At 36.0% G+C, this 12,863-nt stretch overlaps 1 long non-coding RNA gene across 2 annotated transcripts in view; it reads right to left on the minus strand.

The window, feature by feature from the left end:
- Positions 1 to 343: 343 nt before the first annotated feature.
- The window catches only part of LOC140520602 (uncharacterized), a 34,170-nt gene continuing 21,650 nt past the window's right edge, over positions 344 to 12,863 (minus strand). For both annotated transcript variants that reach the window (XR_011972588.1, XR_011972590.1), the window contains exons 6-7: positions 9,683 to 10,256; positions 344 to 532 (exon numbers count right to left, since the gene is read on the minus strand). This is a non-coding gene — a long non-coding RNA (uncharacterized lncRNA). The remainder of the gene's footprint in view (positions 533 to 9,682; positions 10,257 to 12,863) is intronic.

Genomic DNA, 12,863 nt, shown 5'->3' on the forward strand with positions numbered 1-12,863 from the left:
GAAGTACATTCTGGATATTGGGAATAGTGCAAAGGCAAAGTGGTGGGAGTGAAATGATTGAGGAACAGCAAGTAGACCGGTGGTGCTGAAATGGAGAGCCCATGAAAGGAAGTATCATGAAATAAGTCAAGAAAGATTGCCTAGAGTTGAATCATTGAGAGGTTTCCATTGCCAGGCTGAGGAGTCTACGTGTTATCCTAGAAGGAGCAGAGAGCCCCATTGACATGCTAATTTTATAGCAACACACCCAGATATATTACATCCCAGGGTAGGTATAATTGCAGAATGGCTTCCAATAATCTTTAAACAATCATGGAGAAAAGAGAGATACAGGACTGGAGAATACAATTTTTCATTTTTTATTTTTTTAAAAGAGTGTATGGGCAATTAGGTGATGCAGTTAAGTGGTGGATAGATCTCCAGACCTGGAGTCCCAAAGACATGAACTCAAATCCAGCCTGAGAGATTAGCTGTGTGACCCCCTCGGCAAATCACTTGCTGTTTGCATCAGTGTCTTCATCTGTAAAATGACCTGGAGAAAGAAATAGCAAACCATTCCAGTATCTCTGATAAGAAAACCTCATATGGAGTCACAATGAGTCAGATACAGCTAAAATGACTGAACAACAGCAGTCTGAATATTAAAAACTGATGAATTCATTCATGGCAAAATTCCAGAACATATTTTTAGAAGGATTGTTTGTAAACTATACTTATAAAGGAAAATGGTGAGCATTAAGAGTTCAAATGACTTTATAAACAAAATGACTTTTTTTTTAATTTGAGAGGATTACTAGATTGGTAAATGAGGGCAAGTCCATCAACAATTAGTTACACCTAGATTGTAGCCTGTTCTTTGACAAGTATTCTTGTAGACATGATATGTGGATTGGATGATAGCACAATTTAGGTAGATCCAGAACTGGTTGGATGAATGAATGAATGAATATACCCCCAAAAAGAGGTCTTAAAAAAATCTGTTAGCTCAAAGGGAGATCCCTAGTAGAATTTCTCAGGTATCTTTCCTTTTATCTTTTCTTTTATCAGTGACCTGAAGTCACAGATAACATAATTAACGAATGGATTGGAAGATGGAACAAAATATATTGGATGATAGATTGCAAATGCCAAGAGATTTCCATGGGCTAGAACAGGCAGAATCTCAAGATAAAATTTAATAGAGATAAATGTAAAGTCCCATACTTTAAAAAAAAATCAACTTCCCAAATACAAGTTGGGGGAGGTGTTGCTAGACAACAGTTCCCGTGAAAATGTTAGCATTTTTTTTTTTAACAAACTGAAATATCAACATGAGTCAGCAGTGTGACATGGCTGCAGAAAGATAAAAAAAAAAAAACTAATGCAATCAGTTACTTCAATAATAACCATAATAAAAATAATGATGACAACTCATGTTGACTAGTATTTTAAGGGTTACAAACTGATTTTTTCTCAACAATCAAGATAGGTAGAACAAGCCACAACATCATAGAATTTTAGAGTCAGAGAGAATATCATGAGTTCAACCCATATCTCCCCCCATCCCTGGCCACTAAAATAGCCTCTGATATAATATATCTGACAAGTAGTGGTCCATTCTATGTTCAAAGACCTCCAATGTATAAGGAGCCAACATTCCTTGAGGCAGACCATTCCTCTTACAGATGGCTTTAATTGCTAAAAATAAAGCCTAAATCTGCGCTCTTTCTTTTGCAGCTTTTACTCATTGCTCCAGATTCTGTCCTCTAGTGTTTAGTAGAGTAACATTTTTACATGATGGTTCTTCAAATAAAAAGTTCCAGTCTTCTCTCCCCTTCCTCAAGTACCTTTCCTCTGAGATTACTTTCCATTTACTACATATTAATATCTGTATGCATATGCATATATATAGGGGGCAGCAAGGTGTGCAGTGGATGGAGTGCTGGACCTAGAGTTAGGAGGAGCTGAGTTCAAATTTGATCTCAGACATTTACCTCTGTGTGATCTTGGGCAAGTCACTTAACCCTGTTTGCCTCAGCTCTTCATCTGTAAAATGAGCTGAAGAAGGAAATGTCAAAGCACTCCAATATCTTTTGCCAAGCAAACCCCAAATGGGGTCCTGAAAAGTCAGACATAACTGAATGACCCAATAACAACAAAAATATGCAAAAAAATTATCTTTTATGTATATGGTTATTTCCATATTGTCTCCCCCATTAGAATGTGAGTTCCTTGAGGGTAGGGAACATGAATATATTCCAGAATTTAGCACACTGCCTAGCACATAGTAAGCACTTAATAAATGTTGATTTAGGACCAAATACTTGAAGACTGCTATCACATCTTTACTAAGTCTATTTTTTAGGCTAAAAATTCCTTGTTCTTTCAACCATTCCTCATATGTCAGAGACTCAAAGCCCTTTTCCATCTTGGCTATCATCCTCTGCATACTTTCCAGCTTATCAATATTCTTCCTAATTTTGGCTCACTCAAATATAAAAAATGCTCCAGATATATTTTGACCAGAGCAGAATTCAGTATGATTATAACTTCCTTAATCATAGAAGTTATACCTCTCGATGCAGCCCAAGATATCACCTTTTTAGGTTGTTATTGACTCATGTTGACCTTTCAGGTTACTAAGAACCTCAGTCTACCCCGCCCCCCCCCCCCCCACCAGTCCTAGACAAACTATTCTCCAACCATGTCTTATTCATCTTGTCCTTATGAAATCATTTTTTTGAATCCAAGACTTTACATTCACTTCTATTATCACAGAAACATAGATTTAGAGTGCAAGGGACCTTAGCAGTTTTCTGGTATAAGCTGTTCATTTTTCAGATGAAGAAACTAAAAGCTAAGGTAACTTGCCCAAGGTAACCACCTGGTTAGTGACAGAAGTGAGATCTGAACCCTATTCCTCAAAATCCAAATTGGGCTCTCTCCACTGTACAGTCCTGCTTCTTACTTTTAGAGTCATCTTCAGTTCTAGACTGCCAAGATTTTTTTAGATCCTTGCTCTGTCATCTAGTGTGTTAGTTGTCTCTTCTAACTCTGTTTCAGCTTCAGACTGACATAATGAAGCCTGGTGTGAAAAAAATGTTAAACAGTATAAGGGCTAAGCATCAACCGGGGGTATCCTTGAGACATTCCCCTAGAGACTTTCTGCCAGGTGGAAATAAAATTTATGACCATTCTTTGAGCTCAGTTCTTTAGCTAGATTAAATCTGTATTCTTGTCTATACAACATCTCTCTATCTTCTTCGTAGGAATAGCATGAGGTACTTGATCAAATGCTGCTAAAATGTGGTTAAACTCTGTTTATAGCTTTCCTCTGAGCTCCCCGGTTTTAAATCTGTCAGAAGAGGAAATAAGATTAAAGTGGCATAACCTGTGCTTGATTAAATCAGTCTAGCTCTTTGTGATGGTCATGACTTCCTTCTCTACAGGTTCACTAACTATATCCTTAATAATCCATTCTAGAATTTTGCCTGAAATGCCAATGCTTAGCACAGTGTTTGACACATGGTAAATAATTAACAAACATTTATTGACTGACTGAAATTGAAGTCAAGCAATTTGGTCTGTAGCTTTCTAATTTTATTTCCCTCTCCCCTTTAAAAATAATACTTTACTTTTCCCTAATTACATGTAAAAACAATTTTAAACTTTTTTTAAGTTTTGAATTCCAAATTCTATCTCTCCCTTCCTCTCCTGCCCACACCATGAGATGGAAAGCAATGTGATATAGGTTATATTTGTGTAATCTTGTAAAACATTTTCGTATTAGTCATTTTGTGCAAGAAAACTTGAACAAAAAGGAAAGTGAAAAATAATACACTTCAGTCTGTATTCAGATGACATCAGTTCTTTCCCCGAAGATAGATAGCATTTTTCATCATGAGTCCTTTGGGATTGTCTTGGACCATTGAATTGCTGAGAATAGCTAAGTCATTCATAGTTCTTCGTTGTACAATATTGCCGTTGTACGATGTCCTGGTTCTGCTCACTTCATTTTGTATCAGTTCAGGTATGAATTTCAGGTTTTTCTGAAAGCATTCTGTTCATTATTTCTTACAGCACAATAATATCCCATTATAATATGCCACAACTTATTCAGTCATTCCTCAATCGATGGACATCCCTTCTATTTCTATTTCTTAGTTACTACAAAAAGAACTGCTATAAATATTTTTATATATATAGGTCCTCCCTTCCCCCCCTTTTTTGATCTCTTTGGGATACAAGCCTAGTAGTACTGTTGGATCAAAAGATATACCCAGTTTTATAGCCCTTTGGACTTTTTGCACTCCAGAATGGCTGGATCAATCTATAACTCCACCAACAATATGTTATTCTTCTTATTATCCCATGTCCCTTCCAACATTTATCACTTTCCTTTTTTTTTGTCATATTAGCCAATCGGATATATTTATATATGTATGTATATATGCACATATAGCTTTTATATATAGTTTTTATATGTCATCTCCCCCATTAGAATGTGAGCTCCTTGACAGCAGGGAACATGAATACAGTCTAGGGTTTAGCACACTGCCTTTGAAAGGCTTAAGCACTCTGATCAACATGATGATCCCAGAGAACCCATAATGAAAAATATCATCCACCTCCTAACAGAGAGTTGTTAGACTAAATGAGTGAATGAGAACAAGATACATCTCTGATACATTATGACTATTTCTGATAGTCATTTTGACTATCATAAATGCCCAAATTAACTATAAAGGACATATGAAGGAAGATGTTATCTATATCCAGAGATACATCCAGAGAAAGAACTGATAGATAGAAGTGTACACACACCCATACAAATTATATTATATAGATATTATGTTCTGATCTTATCTTGGTAAATGGTGTAAGATATTGGTCTATGCCCAGTTTCTGCCATTCTGTTTTCTAGTTTTCCACCCAAGTTTTTATATTTTTTTATTTTTACATAATGAATTCTTACCCCAAAATCTTAGGTCTTTACATCTGTCAAATACAAGATTACTATATTTATTTGTTGTTGTAAAGTATTTGTCAACTCTGTTCCATTGACCTATCTTCCTATTTCCTCACTAGTACCATAGCATTTTGATAATCACTGCCTTATAATGCCTTATAATTCAATAACCTTTTAATGATTACTTATAGTGCCCTTTTTATTCAGCTTGAATCCTCCCCTATTCTCTCTTCCAGAAAGTAGAAGTACTTCCATACATTCGTGTGATGCCATGGCACACATATGTCATGTGTCACATGCCACATCTCACATATCATGTATTGTATACATCATGTATCACAAAGGTCATATAGGTCACATAACATGAACCACGAACAGCTTTCTGTGTCATATGATGTCACACCACACATTCCACATATGTCCCATGTCATATGTCCCATATGCAACATAGGCCAAATAGATCAAAAAGCATACAACATGTGTAATATATAACACAAACATCCAACCACAAACCATGAATCACATTTCTATGTATTGGCATGATTTCATGTGTCACACATGTCATACACCACATATCACATGTGTAATATCTCACTTGTCACAAATATCATGTCACATATGTCCATTGCTCCTGACTTGTTTGTGGTATGTGGTATATCTTCAGTATTTGTTGACAAGCATGACATATGTGACACATGGCAAATGCATGTGGCTTCTGACATCTGGCATGTGGCTCACAGCTCATTGCTTGTATGTGGTAGTGTTTCACAGTCCAGTTTCAATGCTTATTGTTACATGTTTCATGACACATTGCTTGTGTGACAAGGCCTATGCATCATGTGACATATGTGTGACATGACTTGAATACATGGAATGTACTTCATGGTTTATGGTACATGTTGAATGGCACATGGCTTGTGGCTCATGGTCCATGGCATGCTACATGTTAAATGATATGACATGTGTGACACATGACATACATGAACACAACATACGTGTGCCTTGACATCATGTGACTATATGGCTCATGACTCACATCTTGTGGTATGTAGCATGTGGGACTTGGCACATATTATAGTTTTTGTGTTTAGTGTCACATGTTATGTGTTTCATGACATACATGACATTGATGTAGGACACATGTGACACGTGCTGACACAAGATATCATGTGAACACAAGGATTGTGTTTCATGGTACATGGCTCGTGGTTTTTTGCTTATAGCACGTGGTCCATGGTCTGCGTTAAGTGTTATGTGTCACATGACATACAATGACATGTGACACATGATAAACAACATGTGTATGACATGACACATGAATATATGGAATGTGGTTCATGGTTTGTGGTACATTATTGGTAGAAGCTAGTGACACATGACTCCTGGTATATGTTCCATATTAAGCATTCTGTGTCTGTGTCACATATTTGTTTCATGGTTCATTGCAACTCACATGTCTTCAGTGCTGTGTGTTGCATGTTACATGGTATGTTTATGACATGTGACAAATGACATATATGGCCCATAACACATGCATGGCATACCATATTAATGTGTGCAATATGTTTTGTGGTTTGTGGTACATGGCTTGTGGTGTGTGACACGTGACTCATTGCTTGTGGTACATGGAAAATGATATGTGTTTCATCTTCTGGTTTCTCAGTTTAGCATTATGTGTTTCATTACAAATATGACAGGTGCGACAAGGCAATTTGACACATGGCATTCGACATGACACATGCCACACATGACACACCACACATGTGCCACATGGCATATCCAACACATGCTGGCACATGACATGTGTGACACATGACATGAATATAAGGAATGTGGTTCATGGTAAATAGCTTGTGACTTATGGCGCATTGCTCATGGTATGTGGTATGTGTTAAGTGCTATGTGTTTCATGTACTCTATGACATGTGACATGTGTGGTTTGTGGTACATAACTTGTGGCTTATTGTGTGTGTTACTTGTTTCTTGACATATATGACATGTGCAACATATGACATTGTGACATGACATCAAATGAACACATGGATGTGTTTCATGGTTTGAGGTTTGTGGTACTTGGCTCATGGTATGAGTTCCTTGTTAAGTGTTACCTGGTTTTTACATATATGACATACCTGTCAAATGATGTTTGATATGATATGTGTGACATGCCATCAGATGAATATATGGATTGTGTTTCGTGGTTCACAGTACATGACTTGTGGCTTGTTGCTCATGATACATAGTATGTAGTACATGTTTGGTGTCCTGGTTTCTGTGGTCATTGTCATGTGGTACGTGGCACATGACATACATGGCACATGAGATATTTGACATGAGAGACAAGACACTGTGGCACATGGTGTGTGTGAACATGACACCACATGACGATTTGGAAATGTGCTGTGTGGTACATGGCACATGTTATATGTTACATGTTATGTGTTTCATGTTACATATTTTGTGTTTCATGGTTAGTTATTTGTGGCCCATGGTTTCTTGCTTGTGGTAGGTGGTATGTGTTCTATGTTTGGTGACATATGACATTCGTGACACATGACATGTGTAAAATGATATAAATATATGGGATGTGTTTCGTGTTTTGTGATGCACACGACACATGGGAGATATGACACATGCCATGTGTGTGACATGAGATAATATGAACATATGGAAATAGGAAATATGATCTAGGATATATTATAATAATTATCATATATTGCATTTGTATAATAAATCTTATTCATATTATATATGATACATTAAATATCTTGCATATTATATAAATATATCATATGTATAAACATTATATATTATATGTTAACTATATAAAATATTATATAATTATATATTTTATATACATATATACATGCATACATATATAGTATATGTGTATACAATATATATTATATAATATATAATATATAATATACAATATATATTATATATTATATAACAATATATAATATATATTGTATATTAACTGTTATATATAAAATATATATAATATGATAATCACATATGATATAATTATATATATTTTGTATATACACATGCATAAATATATGCCCATATATGTGTTTGTATGTATATGTGTATATATATATATATATATATATATATATATATATATATATATATATATATATATATATATATACACACACAGTTTATGTACACATTTTACTTGGCTACATGTGTTCTCTTACTGGTAATGCAGCAATCTGTAAAAAGATGCAGCCATGTATGTATGAAGGGAGAAATTTTACTTGTCATCTATTTGGCTATGCCTTTTAATTTTTTTTAAACATTGGACTAGTACGTCTTCTGTTTTCTCTGGAAAAAAGAATGGTGATGTGGGCCTCTCTCTTAGGAGCTGTGGTTCTGAACCAAAACAGGGCTTAAACACAGGACAGATATCATCAGGGGCCCATATGTGAGGGGAGCCCTAAGGGTTATATTAGTCGACCTCTTTCTAAGTTCTATTTCCAAAAAGATGTTTGGAAATTATAGTTCAAGGCACAGAATTGCCAGGAATAGAGGGATTGTTTTGAGGAAAAAAGATCAGGAAATACCCCAAATTACATATGCTACACAAATGTCATAGATCAGATTGGGGAAGTGGAAACCATCTGCAGTCATACCAAGAGATCTCCTGAGATTCCTCTAATTCCTGTAGAACACTGAATTGTAATGATCAAAAAAATGACTAATCTAAACACAGATTTAGTAAAAATCTATGGAAATGAGTACATTTACTCTTTCAGATGTTAATGCCAAATGATACTTGTTTCATATACAACAAAGGAGAGGAGAAATGGAAAACTACATCTCTTTTTCCTGCAAGGATAAACGCAGATGGAAAATCAGATGTTGACAAACAACAGGTAGCCCAAGTCAGGGAAGAGAAGAAAGCAAGGCACAGAGTCTAAATTACTGAGTAGAAGAAATTTCTCCAATGGGTTACCTCAGGGAGGAGGTTCCATGTGGCATTTCTACTTGGTTAATTGGTTAGTAAAAGAGTATGAAACTTTCTTTCCCACCTTATCCAGAGTTAATAACAGCAATATGTTTATATAATGTCTTAAATATCTTCAAGTTTGCAAAACTCATTTATGTGGTACCTTATAAATCTCTTTACATACATTTTATTTGAGCCTCACAATGACCCAATGAGGTAAGCGGCAAGGTATATTACTCCTATTTTTACAGATGAACCAACCAATTAAGAGAATTTCAGCACCTTTTCCACCCCTTGTTCAGCTAGAAAGTATCTAAGGCAGGATTTAAACCCCAAATCTTCCTGACTTGACATCCATCTTTCTAACCATTATGCTACCCTACCTTCATGAACATAATTCTGGCTATTCTTGATCTTAAAATTAGATGAGTTGAATCTTCTTTGCAAAGAAAGAAGCAATGAAGGTATTTTTTATGCCAGTGGTGTCAAATTCATAGAAATGGGGGCCACTAATCCATATGTAAAGATCACTGAGGGTTGAATTGAATATAATGTTATTGATGTTTTATTATGATTTTATTTTAAATATTTCCCAATTACATTATAATCTGACTGGCTATGTGTTTGACATCTCTATTTAGGCCGTAATGGCTTGCGGGGGGCGGTAGGGTCTTTCTTTCCGTGCTTTTCTAAACATGATCTGGTCAACTTCAGAAAGGAAAGTTTCCCTCTGCCACTCCCCACCGCCCCCCATCTTCTCCCATGAAGTACCTTACCTTGGTTTTCACTTGGGTGTGACCATTAGTTGATTTATTTATTTTTTGATGTGCCACTGCCACTTACTAGAGAAATGTTTCCTATCTCTGCTTTAGAAGCAAAAAGTTGATTTATCCCTGTAAGGAGGAGCCAATCCACTGACTTGTTTCTTCACTTTTAGGATTGTCATTGCTCTGAAGCTATACTGGTCTTGACTGGCCTGGTTATACTTCTTCCTAGCAAACTTTAGGGCTGGTTTCATGGAGATGTCTTTTCCCATCATCTCTGGGTCAGCCAGTGTGCTTTACTTCTCCTCTCAACTTCTTTATTGACCACCAAGGAAAGGATGCACAGCACGAACAGAAAGGTCTGTCCCTAGTCCCTCAAATAAGGAAGTATGGAGAGCTTGTTTCTTGGTTTGGGACCTGGGGATGGGAGAAAGTGTTGGAGTGGTAAGCTGCTGCTGTCCCCACCCTTTAACTGTAGTGCTTCCTTCAACACTTTCCTTGTGACTGTATTTTAGAAGCTCCTTTTACTTTGATATCCTCTCTTTTGTGGGTAATTCTCCAGCCTCTTTTCTTACCTAAACAAAATCTAATCGAAAGGAAAGACAATTAGGAGCCCCTATCATTAATAATATATATTTCTGTCTTTTAAAAAAATGTGCTCACATACAAACATATATACATACACATATAGTCCTTTCATTTAAGTTTTCAGGACTGGTCCATTTCCCAACCTGAAGACTTGGACACATGTGCATGAAGTTGTCATGATGCTCTGGCATTTGTGGGCTAGAACTAGGGAAAAGGCTGATTCTCTTAGATATGAGATGGTTACATTTTGCTGTTAGAGGTATTTTTGGCATTTTATTGATGTAGGAAGCACTTCCAGGGAGGAAACTTTCCCTGTTGGTGCAAATCAACAACTGTTGTGCACATTAGAGTTTTGGTGAGCGTTCTCAGACCACTGAGAAGCATACTAATAATACCTATAATAGCAGCATTTATACAATGTATCCACATGCTACGTACTGCACTAAGCAGTTTACAGTTATCTCATTTGATCCTTAAAACAACCCAAGGAAACAGGTGCTACTCTTATCCCCATTTTTACAGATGGGGAAGCTGAGGCAAATAGAGGTTAAGTGATTTGCCTAGGGTTATAACCAGAGCTAAGAAATATCTGAAGCTGGATTTAAACTCAGGTCTTCCTGACTCTAAGTCTGGCCTTCTATCCTCTGTGCCACCTAGCTGTCCCATAATTTGCTAAGGGTCACATAGTCATATGTAACCAGGCTGCCACATAGTAAGCAATTCATAATTTTTAAAAAATTCATTTGTCAGAGATAAGACTTGGACTAATATTTTCATTCTGAGGCTGGAGCTCTCTCAAAAAACTAGCAGTATGATATACACACAAACATGCAAACATACTATGTTATAATACAAAATAAACATATGCAATATATTGTAATGTATTTTAGTTAACATACTATGTATGCTAATAATAGTGTTTTATAATAGATATGTTTTGTTGCTTAGTTATTCTTGCAGCTGAATGGTGTAGTGAATAGAGCACTGGACCGGAAGTCAGGAAGACTCATCTTCCTGAGTTCAAATCTGGTCTCAAACATTTACTAGCTATGTGACCTTGGGCAAGTCACCTAACCCTGTTTGCTTCAGTTCCTGATCTGCAAAGTGATCTGGAGAAGGAAATGGCAAATCACTCCCATATCTTTCCCAGGAAAATCACAAATAGGGTAATGAAGAGTCAGACACAAGTGAAATAACTGAACAATGACCACAATATATACTTATATATAATATATATTATATAAGGCTAGTATGAGGTGGAATTGGATCAGAAGGTTCCTTATACTAATTAATTTTAGAAACAGAACTCTCAAATACATAAAAATATAACCACCTCATTCCTAAGAAGAGCTTCTTTTTCACTGGTTCTGGTCTACTGGGCCCCACATGCCAGAGCAACATGATAGTTCAATGCACATGTGTCCAAACCTTTATTCTGACACTTACTAACTGCACTAACATTTAATTTATTTGATCCTCAGTTTCCTCATTTGTCAAAAGGAAATAATAATGTGTGGCACATGCCTCATGAGGTGGTATATGTAAATTGCTTGTCAAACCTTAAAATGTTATTTAAACCTCACATTAATTCTTTTGAACTTCAACTCAGTGTACAACTTCAAAGCAACAAAAAAATTCCATAGGAGTTTAGGAGTTAGTGGAGATGCCTATCTGAACACTCAAGGAGGTAACTGGGTTCTATGTGTATGCAATTTGTGGGGAATTAATGAAACTGGCTTGAGAAGTTGTTATGTAAGATCATGATTACAAAGGAGTGAGCAGAGCACCAGTCAAACATGGGGGTGGAAGATTTGCATTTACTACCACAGGTATCAGCTATAATGGCATCTACGTCCAACTGTTGGAACTGCCTAGTAATTGTAAGAATATATAAAGATTGTCCTTGGTGTGTTTTTTTGAGGCATCGCATCAAAATTAAGACTAGAGACATGGACAAGCATTGACCACCTCCCTTTCATCAGGGCACTCACCTACGTTAGAAGAATTAGGAGTGAATCATACAAAGAGTATGAGTCATGGTAGATAGAAATTTGTGATAAATAAACCTTTGAAAATTGGGCCCATTGATAATTTATCTTAATCTCCTTCCCAGTAGGTCTCAGACTATACGGTTGATTACCGGCATAGCTGATTTAACACTGGAAGAACAAGCAATAGATGCATGAACCAAAGATTGCACTGGATCATGGGAAGATGAAGCATAAGTGAAATGGGACCAAGCTCAGTCACTTTAACTAGAAGAGGACAGCAAATTTAGTGACTTTTCTAAACAGAATACTATCTTTTCCTTTTTTCTTTAGTACTTTTAGTATGAGAGCAAGTCTTTATCCTGAAAAATAAGTCCCTCCCTCTTAGAGATCTCTTGTGTTGAGAACTGATTTCAAGACATTAACATAAACTCAAGGGAATTGGGGGTGAATATCTCAGTAATAAGAAATCATTAAGAAAGAAAATATTCTCATTATGAGAATTTTATATGTATATATAGTTGAATATTTCTGCTTGTAAAAATTAAAACTAGTTCAATAAAAATCTTTCTAGAATATATTTTAATGAAGTATATTGATGATAATATAACCTCTTC

Source organism: Notamacropus eugenii, chromosome 1 (assembly GCF_028372415.1).
Source record: "Notamacropus eugenii isolate mMacEug1 chromosome 1, mMacEug1.pri_v2, whole genome shotgun sequence".
Classification (NCBI taxonomy): Eukaryota; Metazoa; Chordata; class Mammalia; order Diprotodontia; family Macropodidae; genus Notamacropus; species Notamacropus eugenii.